Raw genomic sequence first — 12,052 nt, 5'->3', positions numbered from 1 at the left:
TTTTATCGCCCGTTTGGATAATCGAAATTATCAAACGTGGAAGGTGAAAATGGAAATGCTACTGATCAGTGTCGATCTGTGGCATACCGTTTCTGAAGTGAAACCTGAACATGTAACTGTGGCGTGGTCGAAAGAAGATCAGAAGGCAAAGGCCTTGATCATTCTGAACATCGAGGACAATCAGTTAGCCTTAGTGAAGGACGCAAAATCTGCGGTCGATGTGTGGGAACGTTTGAAGAAGTACCACGAAAAGGCTACGGTGACGTCGCGAGTGTCGCTTCTGAAGAAGCTGTGTAGTTTTAACTACGAAGAAGGTGCGGATATGGAGAAGCACCTATATGCGATCGAAGAATTGTTTGATCGACTGTCGTGTGCGGGGCAGAAGCTCGATAGATCGCTGCAAGTGGCGATGGTGTATCGCAGTCTGCCGGAGTCGTATAACGGGTTGGTGACGGCTTTGGAAAGCCGGCCAGATGAAGACCAGACTCTGGAATTCGTGAAGCAGCGGCTGATGGACGAGTACCACCGACGGATGGAGAAGCGAGAAGTGTCCGGTGAGCGCAGTGACCGTGCGCTGAAAGTGAATAACGGAGCAAGAGGAAGAAGAAGACAGTGAGTGTGCTATTACTGCCGGAAACCAGGCCACTTCCGGAGGGATTGCCCAGAGCTACGTGAAAGGGAAGAAAAAGAGCCGGAAGTGGAGAAAGCTGTAAAGAAAAATCCCGGAATTTGTTTCGGTGTTGGAGGTCAGCGGAAGCGGAGCAACTGGTATGTGGACAGTGGCTGTTCGAGCCACATGACCAGCGATAGGAAGTTCTTCAGCAAAATCAACGAAAATGTGAAGGTCGACGTTAACTTGGCGGATGGCTCTGTGTTGAGATCCGCCGGTGTAGGAGAAGGCTTCCTGAAGTGCGTCACTGACAACGGAAAAGTGAATAGAGTTGTGGTGAAGGGCGTGCTGTATGTTCCGGAGCTGGACAGTGGATTGCTTTCAGTCCGGAAGCTGGCACAGAAGGGACTAAAAATAAACTTCGTGAAGTCCAGGTGCCAGATTGTGAGTCGTAGCGGAGAAGTGCAAGCTGTAGCGGATCTTAGTGGAGAGCTGTATGCTTTGAAGACCGCGGAATGTGCGAAGAAGAGCGACAACCGCCGGAAAACTGCAGCTTGGCATCCCGTTGAGGAGGAGTGCTGCCAAGAAGAATTTTATGACTGTTTTGACGAGGGAAACCGATGCTAAGTGTGACATCGTGAATAGACTATGTGAACTTTGTGACTTTGTGGTTGTCAAACTTGACGAAACAGGAGGGCGTTGTGTGCAGGAGGAGTAAGACTCGTAGGTCGTGTATCTGAGTGTAGGCTGAGCTGCCCATTGAGAACTTAGTGGACTTAGTGATGAACACATCGAGGAGGAGTGTTGAAATTTGGGCCAGCCTAATGTATGTTTGCGATGTTTATCATCACTGCCTTGCACCGGCCCTGTGAATTGTATGTTGTCTGTTGTTTATGTTATGTTTGATTTGTAATAAACCGACCGCCGCGACGAGCAAACGAACTTTGTGTACTCTAGTGTTCTTTCCGTTCGCGTACCGAAATTCCCCCGGTGGTTTTGTCGGTACCTGGTGGGCATCTCCGTGGTCAAGTCCCTTCCCACAGAACTGTCAGTTTGACGTTTTGTTTTTGGCGCCATCAGCAGCCAGTGTTCTCTTTCTATGTAAGATTTTCTTTCACTCTCTAACGAACATTCAGTGAATAAACACGTTGTTAACTTTACTCTCTAAAGTCGAATGTTTAACTTCCGTCCGAATTCCAATATCTTATCATACCATTCCTATTGATGTTCAAATGCAATTTTTTATAGTCTGTATATTTGCGAACCACAAGCAAATATACTACAATTATTATAGGTATGGTCAGGTTGGGCGAGCATTCGAGGTGCTGACTCAATTGTCAAAACTGAAATACAGTCGAATTTCGTTCGTTGCACTACGTTTAATTGCACTTCGTTTTAATTGGGCTCCCGTTAAGTGGGCTATAGCCCACCTAAAACGAAGGCAAGCGTCACTTTCTGACATAAACCGCAATTTGTCAATGTTGGTAGCCCTGAATTTCTATAGGCCTATTCACATGACGTCTCAAATCAGCTGATCGGGAAGCACTTTGACAGTTCTTCTATGAAAATGACAGGCCCGTGTTAGCACCGGTCCTCCACCGATGTAAACAAATGCATAGACGGGTCTGTCACATGAAAAGGCCTATTGTAATTGGTGTTTTGACAGCTCAAATCTTAGCCCGATTAGTGAAAGTCTTTCACTAATCGGGCCACGGATTTAGTGCAACGAACGAAAGTTGACTGTAGTTCCGCGAGCAAATTTTTTTTTGTTACGTATTTTGTGACCCTTTTACAGCGGGGATTCGTTGGTTGGGACACGACTGCCTTCCATCTAGCGAATCCGACCCGGTAGTTGGAACGACTGACAGCTAGTGAAAATGCTCCATACTCACGCAGCTGGAGAGCAAATCGTCACGATTCGCACATATATATGCACATTTCTCGCGTAACTTTTCAAAACGTCCTAAGTAACAAATGTAAACAAATCGAGATTATCATTGCAAATCATTTGCGTTGCACCACTCAGCAGCACACTAGAACACTCGTTCTGATATATTAACAATAAATTAATCTATTAAAAGCTTAACAAAATGACCAATGTTCAAAACTGCATCACTTTTAATCAATTGTTACATTGGACCTTTGATCAGAGAACCAACCACATGTCCTATGTAACATTTATGAATAAACACGATTCTAATGTTACATTGGACATTCCTGAATAAAGTTTTGGAATGGAGTTTAAAAGGCAGAATGATTTGTAGAAGCGTGTCTGAGACACTACTTAGATGTATAGAATGCCATAATAACTGCTTCTCAATCATTTCAGTCGATATTTTCAGAGTCGCACTGCCTCGCAAAATTGAAAACGCTCAAGTGACAAAAAGAGAATGAGTTACACAAATCTGTATTTTGGTCATTTTGCCAAACCATGTTTTACCGTTTCGCTGGATTGGATCAGCTGCAACTTCTCTTTTCATGTTATTAGCGCATTGCGTGCATATAGGGGAATGATATTGAGCACAAGATTGCGCATCATGATGTCATTGTATCAATCTGATTCAGATGCATGATCGATCAAGCATATAAATATGCTTCCCGGCAGCAACACGAGCAACGTACATGCGCGACTTGCTCATACATATTTTCAGAGCGATCAATCACCGAAGGGAGGAGAAGCTGTATGTATTTGTTAGGCGTGGGCTCCTTTCTCAAGTTCCTACAACAAGATGGACGGCGTCGTCATCGTCATCATTCCCCACCGCAATTTCTTGTTCCAACCGACGGCTGGTGCTGATTGCAACACAGCCGTCACCACCACCACGTCATGCGGTGGGAAACTCACACATGATTATGCGGGCGAAACCGTCATAAAAACGGGGGGAAAATTGAGGGAGAATCAGTGAGAGAGCAAAATGTCCTACATACAGTTCAACGTGTCCCCTCCTTCTGTTGTTACATAGGACACATAGACGGAGGGAAGAAGTGACGTCGTGGGATTGAGTGAATCAAAACAAAGCACAGCTGGTGTCTGCGATTAGCACACCGCAACAAAATGTCGATATTTTCAGAGTCGCTCTGCCTCGCAATATTGAATTCGCTCAAATATTAATAATAATATTAGTATTAATAACAAAAAGAGAACGAGGTACACAAAACTGTATTTTGGCACGGCAGCAACACGAGCAACGTGCATGCGCGACTTGCGCACATATATTTGCAGAGCAATCATTCACCGAAGAGCGGAGAAGCTGTATGTATTTGTTTGGCATTGGTTTCCTACAACACAATCGACGGTGCCGTCATCGTCATCATTTCCCACCGCTATTTCTTGTTTGCGCCGACGGCTGGTGCCGAATGCAACTCAGTCGTCACCACCCGTCGTACAGTGGGTAACTCACACACGAACAAGTGTGGGCAAAACCAGCATTGAAACGGGGGGAAGATTGAGAGAAAAACAGCGAGAAAGCAAAAAGTCCCATGTACAGCTCAACGTTTCCCCTCCTTGTGTTGTTACATAGGACACATAGACGGAGAGGAAAAAGTGACGGCGTGGCATTGAATGAATCAAATTGTTGTTTTTTGTGAGGGACTTTAACCCGAAGGTCATTCGTCCCTTCTTCAAATGAATCAAAACAAAGCACAGCTGGTGCCTGCGATTATCACACTGCAACAAAATGAGCAGTTCAACTTGAATGTTGAAGCAGTTCAACGCACGTGGTTACAAAATGAAATAAAACATGCTTGCTGTGTGCTCAAATCAAAATGTTCGATGTTACTATAACTGAAACAAAATGACCGAAGTGAATGTCCAATGTAACAATTGTTGAAACAGGACGACCTATGTGATTTATCCTATGTACATATTTTTGGTCAAAACGTCCTATCTGATGTTTTTATAGATTTCAGTGTAATTTCCAAATAAATTGACAAAATTTCATTTCTTACGTTGAACTCTATTACACTGCTTACCTCTACAAGCAACACAGTGGGGAAAAATTGTTTCATTTTGATACAGTTTCAAAATATATTTTCACAACCTTCAAGCTCGATTTACTCGAAATGTGTGAATTGTTAGATAGGCCGTTTTGAAAAGTTACGCGAGATTTGTTCTATATATGGAGACTTCAATGCGACGGTGCTCAGACGTCAAAGTCAGAGTTTATATACACAGAGTTGCGCGAAGAGACTTCTTTGAATGCTTGTTCTTCTTCGTCTTCGAAAACAGCCCCTATCTGTTTTGCTGGGCTGCTCGATAGGTAGACGGTTTGACAGTTCGATAGGTAGATTTGGTTTCACTCTTCGCGCAACTCTTCATTCATAGACTCTGGTCAAAGTCAGTTTGACATCTACTCTTGACATTCGAGTGCTTTTTAGTTGAAATATTTTCCAACCAGCGAACATCCAACCATCGAGTCATTCCATGTAGCGGAGCTCCAACGAGCGAATCCCCACTGTATAAGGTCAGGAATCGACGGCAAGATCTACGCATTTATTGGTGGTAAGTTATTTCTACTGAAGTAGCGTACATAACTATCATAAAATTACGTTTGTATGCTTTGCAGACAACGTTCCAAGTGGCAACAGTTTCGTGGCAGCTGTTACACACTTCGAATCCCACGCCATTGCCGACATAAACGAGTGGAGTTTGCTGGAAATTGTTGATAATTGAAAACTCCGGGTTTTCTTCTTCTTAGAGGCTATCCACCTTCCTTTATTATCTTGCCTTCGCCAGCAAGGATCTGAAAACTGATGCCTTGTCTGGTCGTACACAGGGTATTGATTCTGATGCTTCATGGTCCACTAGCGATGGTTTTGCTACACACGTATTCTACAGTTATAGTGAGGCTTAACCTTATATGTACATAGTGAGGCATAAAAGTATTGATACAACAATGAAAATTGATTCCTCAACACGTTCCTTCAATTTTCATGTTTAGCAATCCAAACAATTTGTGATGCTGAACTTTTGATAACGGCTTTGTTAAAGCATCTGCTGGTTGATCATTAGTTTGCTTATAAATAACCTTCATATCTCCTTTCTTAATCAAGTCCCTAATGAAAACAAATTTAACATCGATGTGCTTCATCCGTTGATGTTCTCGTGGTTCCTTCGAAAAATTGATGCAGGGGATGTTGTCTTCATGTATGACAATTGGTAAGTTATCCACTTCCAATTCTGTCAACAAATGTGATAGCCACATTCCTTCCTTGGCTGCGGTACACAAAGCAACTAACTCTGCTTCTGTAGATGAAAGACTCACTGTAGGTTGACGTTTCGTTGCCCACGAAACCATATTGCCAAAAACTTGGAAAACATATCCAGAAATCGATTTCCTGTCTTCTACGTCGTTTCCAAAGTCGGCATCCGCGTATCCTTGCAGTATTGGTTCTTCTTGGCGTTTCTTATACACGATCTTCGTAGCCTTGGTTCCTTTCAAGTATCTCAAAATACGCTTTAGTCCACTCCAGTGAACATCCGTTGCACGTGACTGGTATTTACTCAATATATTAACGGCAGCGTTGATATCTGGTCTCGATGATAAAGCCAAATACTGTAAACATCCGAGAAGTTCTTTGTATGGATATTCAGTAGGTTGAACCTCTTTGGTATCCCAATTGGTATTAGCATCCATCGGTGTTGCAATTGGCTTACAATTTTCCATACCAAATCTTGCCAGAATATTCTCAATGTATCCCGTTTGAGAAATTTCCGTAACTTGGTTTTCGATATCTCGTCTGATATCCAATCCCAAAAAGTGTGAAATTTCTTTCAAATCTTTCATTTGAAATTCATCTGAAAGTTTGTTTTTGATCCAGCTAATAGCCTTAGCTGAACTTCCAATAATGAGGACATCATCGACGTAAAGAACAACGTAGAGCTGATGTTGACCCATTTTATAAATGCAACATTCGTTGCTCAATGGAACAAATCCAAGTTTTCTCATGGTGCCATCAAATCGTTCATTCCAACTTCTACCAGATTGTTTCAATCCATAAAGGGATTTTTGAAGTTTGACGAGTTTTGATTTTCCAAATTCATCTGCTGGAAGTTCCATAAATACTTCTTCGTTTAGTTCTCCATTCAAATAAGCTGTCTTAACGTCCATTTGGTGGATAATTAGCTTGTGTTCGTTTGCCAATGACAACATAACTCTAATGCTATTCATATTGGCCACTGGTGCAAAAGTATCATGATAGTCAAGACCTGGTTTCTGTGAACAACCTTTCGCAACCAATCTAGCCTTGTACCGATCATCATCTTTAATGGTAAACACCCATTTTGATTTAACTGGTTTACGGTTCCCCAGTGTATTTGCAGGAATCCATGTTTGGTTTTCATCCAGTGAATTCATTTCCTGTATTATGGCGTCTTTCCAATGATTCCAATCGGATCGTTTCTTCAAATGTTCAACCGTTTGCGGAATTTCTTGCATGTTTCCTCCCGCAAGAAATGTAGTCTCGTAATCCGCAAACCATTTGGGTTGTTTTCGTGTTCGTTCATTTCTTCGTAGCTCTTGTTCTTGTATTCGATCAGTCTGTTGCACTGGATCAGCTTCCGGAATACTAGATTCTTTATCACTAGCTGTGATAAACGTATCATCGAGGGTTTCGTCTTCAACTTCATTGATAGTTATATTATGATCCACAATTTCTTCCTCAGGATGACCTCCATGGGAAATAGTGACATTATCCATGTCAATAGAATCATTAATCATACTTTCGTTCTCCGTATGGCATTCAATGGTTGGTAGTTCTTCGTTGAATACTACATCCCTGGATATTGTTATAGAATGGGTTTCTTCATCAAGTAGTCTGTAGCCATTGTTCGCATACCCAACAAATTTCAGCAGTCTGCTTCTTTTGTCTAATTTTTGTCGCTTTTCCTTAGGGATTTGAGCATATGCATCACATCCGAAAATCCTCAGTTTTTCTACATTTGGTTTCTTTCCAAACCACATTTCGTATGGAGTTTTATGCTCCAGCATCGCATTCGTTGGAGATCTATTAGTCAAATAAGTTGCAGCATACACGGCTTCTCCCCAAAGCTCTTTTGGCGAATTACTCTCGTGCAACATAGTTCGTGCCTTATCCAAAAGTGTCCTATTCATTCTCTCGCTTACCCCATTCTGTTGTGGAGTATATGGCACTGTCGCTACCATTTGAATCCCTTTTCTGGCACAGAATTGAATGAAGTCGTTTCCATAGTATTCAGAACCATTATCTGAACGCAAACAAGCTATCTTCTTTCCAAAATGCGCTGATGCCATTGCTTCGTATAGTTGGAAACAACTCAATACGTCACTTTTGTGCTGCAAAAGGTATACCACCGTAAAATGTGTGAAGTCGTCAATGAATGTTACAAAATATCGATATCCTTCGTATGTCGGTTCTTCAAAATATCCGCAAACGTCAGAGTGTACCAATTCAAGCGGTCTGTTTGAACGAGGCTTTTCTGTATCCTTGAACCTTTCTCTTGTTTGTTTTCCAAACAAGCATGAATCGCATTGTAACGTGTTACTGTCAAATTCACTCGATTTAATTTCAAATCCTTCAATCATTGAATGTCGATGCAATTTCTCCATGCTAGATTGTCCAAGATGTCCGAGGCGCTTATGCCAAGTTACCAAACCATTATTCTTACAAAGCATTGCATTATTGGCCGGTTGGTTTCCATGAACGTCAAGCCAATATAATCCATTCAAAAGATGCCCTCTAGCGATAACCTCGCCAGATTTCTCTTGAATTACAACGGATTTGTTGGAGAAATGGACTTCCTTCCCTTGAGCAACAACTCTTTTCACGGAAATCAGATTTTCCTGTAACCCAGGAATAAAAAGACAGTTATACAGCTTCAACTTCTTAATTTTATTCTCTCCAACTACAGACTTCAATGCTACCGATCCCTTCTTGGTTGCTTTCATGTGCTCACCCTGCTTTGCGGTAGTAACAATCAAATTCACATCCAAATTCTCCACATCACTCATCATGGTATCATCATTGATCATGTGGTTCGATGCTCCTGAGTCGATCACGAAACGCTTTTGCTTCACTGGTCTGGTGGAAACCATCAGCGCGTGTTCTCGATCCTTCCTGTCCGAGCTTGCCTGCCTGATCCACTTCTTTCGGATGAACTTTTTGTTTTTCGTTTCATTCGGGCATTTGTTCCGGTAATGGCCCATCTGGTGACATCCGAAACATTCAATGCCATCCCTCGGTTTGGCTACCATAGCCACATTTGTCGGTTGTCGTTCCGGTCGCTGAATCGTCTCGGCATCCAACAGCATTCGATGTAATTCGTCGAGAGGCTTGGTCTTCAAAACCGGTTCGGGTAGCATGAGAATTGCTGCCACCGCATGGTTCAGACGATGTGGTACTGCTCCGAGCAATGTTTGAATCTTCTCCAGATGCGTACCTTGTGGGTCAGCATATTCCAGCTCCATACAGAGCCGAGAATGTTCCTTGAACAATTCCTCCAGGGAGTGGAATTGGCGATCTCCCAACCTGAACAGCTGACGGCGTAGTGACATAGCCACCAGTGTTCCGCCTCTCTGGTATGCGTTTGACAAAGCATCCATGCACTCTTTCGCATATTGGCAGTGCATGAGCTTCTGGAGAGGCTTGTTTCCTATAGTGAAGATGATTTCATCGATGGCCTCGCAATCATCTTCGCAACGCTTTTGGTAAAGCGCTTGCCGACGTGCTTCTTCGGCAGGTGTGGCATTTGGGTCTGGTTGTCCATACGGCTCCTGTCGAGGCGTGCGCAGCACAGTATAGTCCAGCTTCAACCGTGACAGATGATGCATCAGACGCCATTTCCATGGCGTAAATTCTCGTTCGTCTCCCTCGAACACGCCAACCATTTGGCTTCGTCTTTCGATCAGCATCACCGTCTTCGCATTCGGCACCAAAAGATTATCCATCCCATTGGTGGCTTCGGCCGTACGAAGCCCGTCCGATGCTGTCACTCGTATCGATGGAATATTTTCTGTACGGACTCTGCCATACTGTCTGCTACTAGATTCGGCGTCGTACTGGCCTTCTTCTTCATCGTACCAATCGCCACCTGCTGCCCCAAGATTACGATCATCATCGTGCAATCTGCCGAATCGGTTTCTGCCAGGTGTTTCGTCACGCCGATCCCAACCGTGCACTCCACCGTCCTGGTCGCGGCTACGATTCTGACTAACCGTCCTGTTTATGCCACGGCCTGCAGCATCATTTCTGATATAACTGCGACTCTCACCAGCCGCTTTATCGCGACTCTCACCAGCCGCATTATCTCTGCCACGATTTGTGGCAGTATGTCCACTGTCACCACGGCTAACAACAGTCGCTCTCTCGCGACTATGATTTGCACTGGTTGCTCCGTCCTCGCTCCGACTTCTGCCACCTGCTCCACCGTGTTTGGGTATTGCTCCTGTCGCTCGACCTCGGCTGCTACCCACAGCCCCTCTGTCCTGGCTGCTGCCCGACTCGTTCTTGCTGCGACTCAATTCGTTCCGGCTGCTATCCACAGCCGACTCATTCCGACTGCTACCGACAGCCGACTCGTTCCGGGCTCTGCCTACAGCCGACTCGCCTCGGCCTCTGCCTGGAGCCGACTCATTCCGACTGCTGCCCACAGCCGACTCGTCCCGGTCTCGGCCTACAGCCGACTCGTTCCTGCTGCTAACCACAGCCGATTCGTCCTGGTCCATCGTTCTGTTGCGCCTTGGTATGGCCTGGGCCCATAACCTGTTGATAATTGAAAACTCCGGGTTTTCTTCTTCTTAGAGGCTATCCACCTTCCTTTATTATCTTGCCTTCGCCAGCAAGGATCTGAAAACTGATGCCTTGTCTGGTCGTACACAGGGTATTGATTCTGATGCTTCATGGTCCACTAGCGATGGTTTTGCTACACACGTATTCTACAGTTATAGTGAGGCTTAACCTTATATGTACATAGTGAGGCATAAAAGTATTGATACAACAATGAAAATTGATTCCTCAACAGAAATGAGCCCTAATACAACTAGTGCTTGCCTCCCGCGCTTGCGAACAGGCATTAATGTTGTTCCGGCAAAGCGTGATGCAACCTGCAAGTTGACCAAATCATCTGGATCGAGAACTCCCAGAAATCACCCACGGAGGCTAATGCAAATTTTATCCCGACGGCGTCAAGGGAAGTGCCAAAAAAGAAATGTTTTATTTTATAAATTCAGCTCCAAGTGCGGTATATGCAGGGTCTTACCGCACGTTTCTTCTCTAATTGCTCTGAATTATTCAAACACTTATTTAACTAGTTTCTTATTCTACATACGTTGGGCAATCCAAATCCAACTCAGAAGAGTCTTTTTGATTAAGAATATGGTCGTCTGGCGGACATAGAACATGTAGTTAAGTTGGCATGTTAACTCACAAAAAATCCGGATCTTTCTGCAGCGGTTTGTGAGGGCCTCTTCTGCTAACATGAGGGACAACTGTTTGTGAAATCTCGCGGAACATTACTAAAGGACCTATGTACAAATGAGAGATTCTCTCCTCTCTCGTTCTCTTTTGATTATAACAGTGGAATACTAAAGATTTTGGGAAGTTTTTCACTATAGATCGAAAGTCAATTTCCTTGACTAGCGTTTCATACAAAAAAAGCAACAGAAGAGATTAATGTGACTCAGTTATTAATGAAAGAGAAAGTAAACAAAGAGAGCCTCTCAATGTTAGATAGGTCCTTTAGTAATGTTACGCGAGAAATATGGCAGAAAATTGCATGTGAATGCAGCGTCTCACCTGTTCCGAATGTAGTTCAAATGTGCTACCGATGGAAGAGTGAACATTTGTGACAGTCCTGTGTAAACAGTATCATAGCCTACGTGATTGGAAACTCTGGGTCGGTGCTACACGTGGATGTTTGTCCGAGTGGGTTGCCTTCTGTTTCTCGAAATAATCCAACTAAAACGGCATATTTCGTAATTGCAAAAAATGTTGTATGCAACGCGTTGCAAAACTCGATTTTTTCAGCACTCGTCGTATTTATCCAACTCGGCAAGCCTCGTTGGATAAATGTACAACTTGTGCTGGATAAATCATCATTTTGCAACTTGTTGCTTAAATAACTATTTTGAATTGTATATCCAAACAAGAATAATGCTGTTTCGACATTCAATTACAATACGCTGTATTGTATCCAATACGTTATATTGTACATTAATGGTTTATTCCATTCACTGAATGATACAAGGGGGTGCCCAGTGAACCACGTATCGTATAAGAATGTGCATCCAAAATCACATATTCATGCGTCCAAAATCAGAATTGCACAAGATGCCATATTAAGCGTTATCAATGTCAGTACAAGTTGTATATCAATCCCCAATACGATTCATAAACGACAATCTGTGTTGACAACAAAACATGTCGTAAATAGTGCAACATAGAATCACGTTATGTTATATAAACTGA

This window comes from Aedes aegypti, chromosome 2 (genome assembly GCF_002204515.2).
Source record: "Aedes aegypti strain LVP_AGWG chromosome 2, AaegL5.0 Primary Assembly, whole genome shotgun sequence".
In the NCBI taxonomy this organism is placed as follows: Eukaryota; Metazoa; Arthropoda; class Insecta; order Diptera; family Culicidae; genus Aedes; species Aedes aegypti.
The sequence above is the reverse complement of the archived record's forward strand: the minus strand, read 5'-3'. Positions refer to the sequence as shown.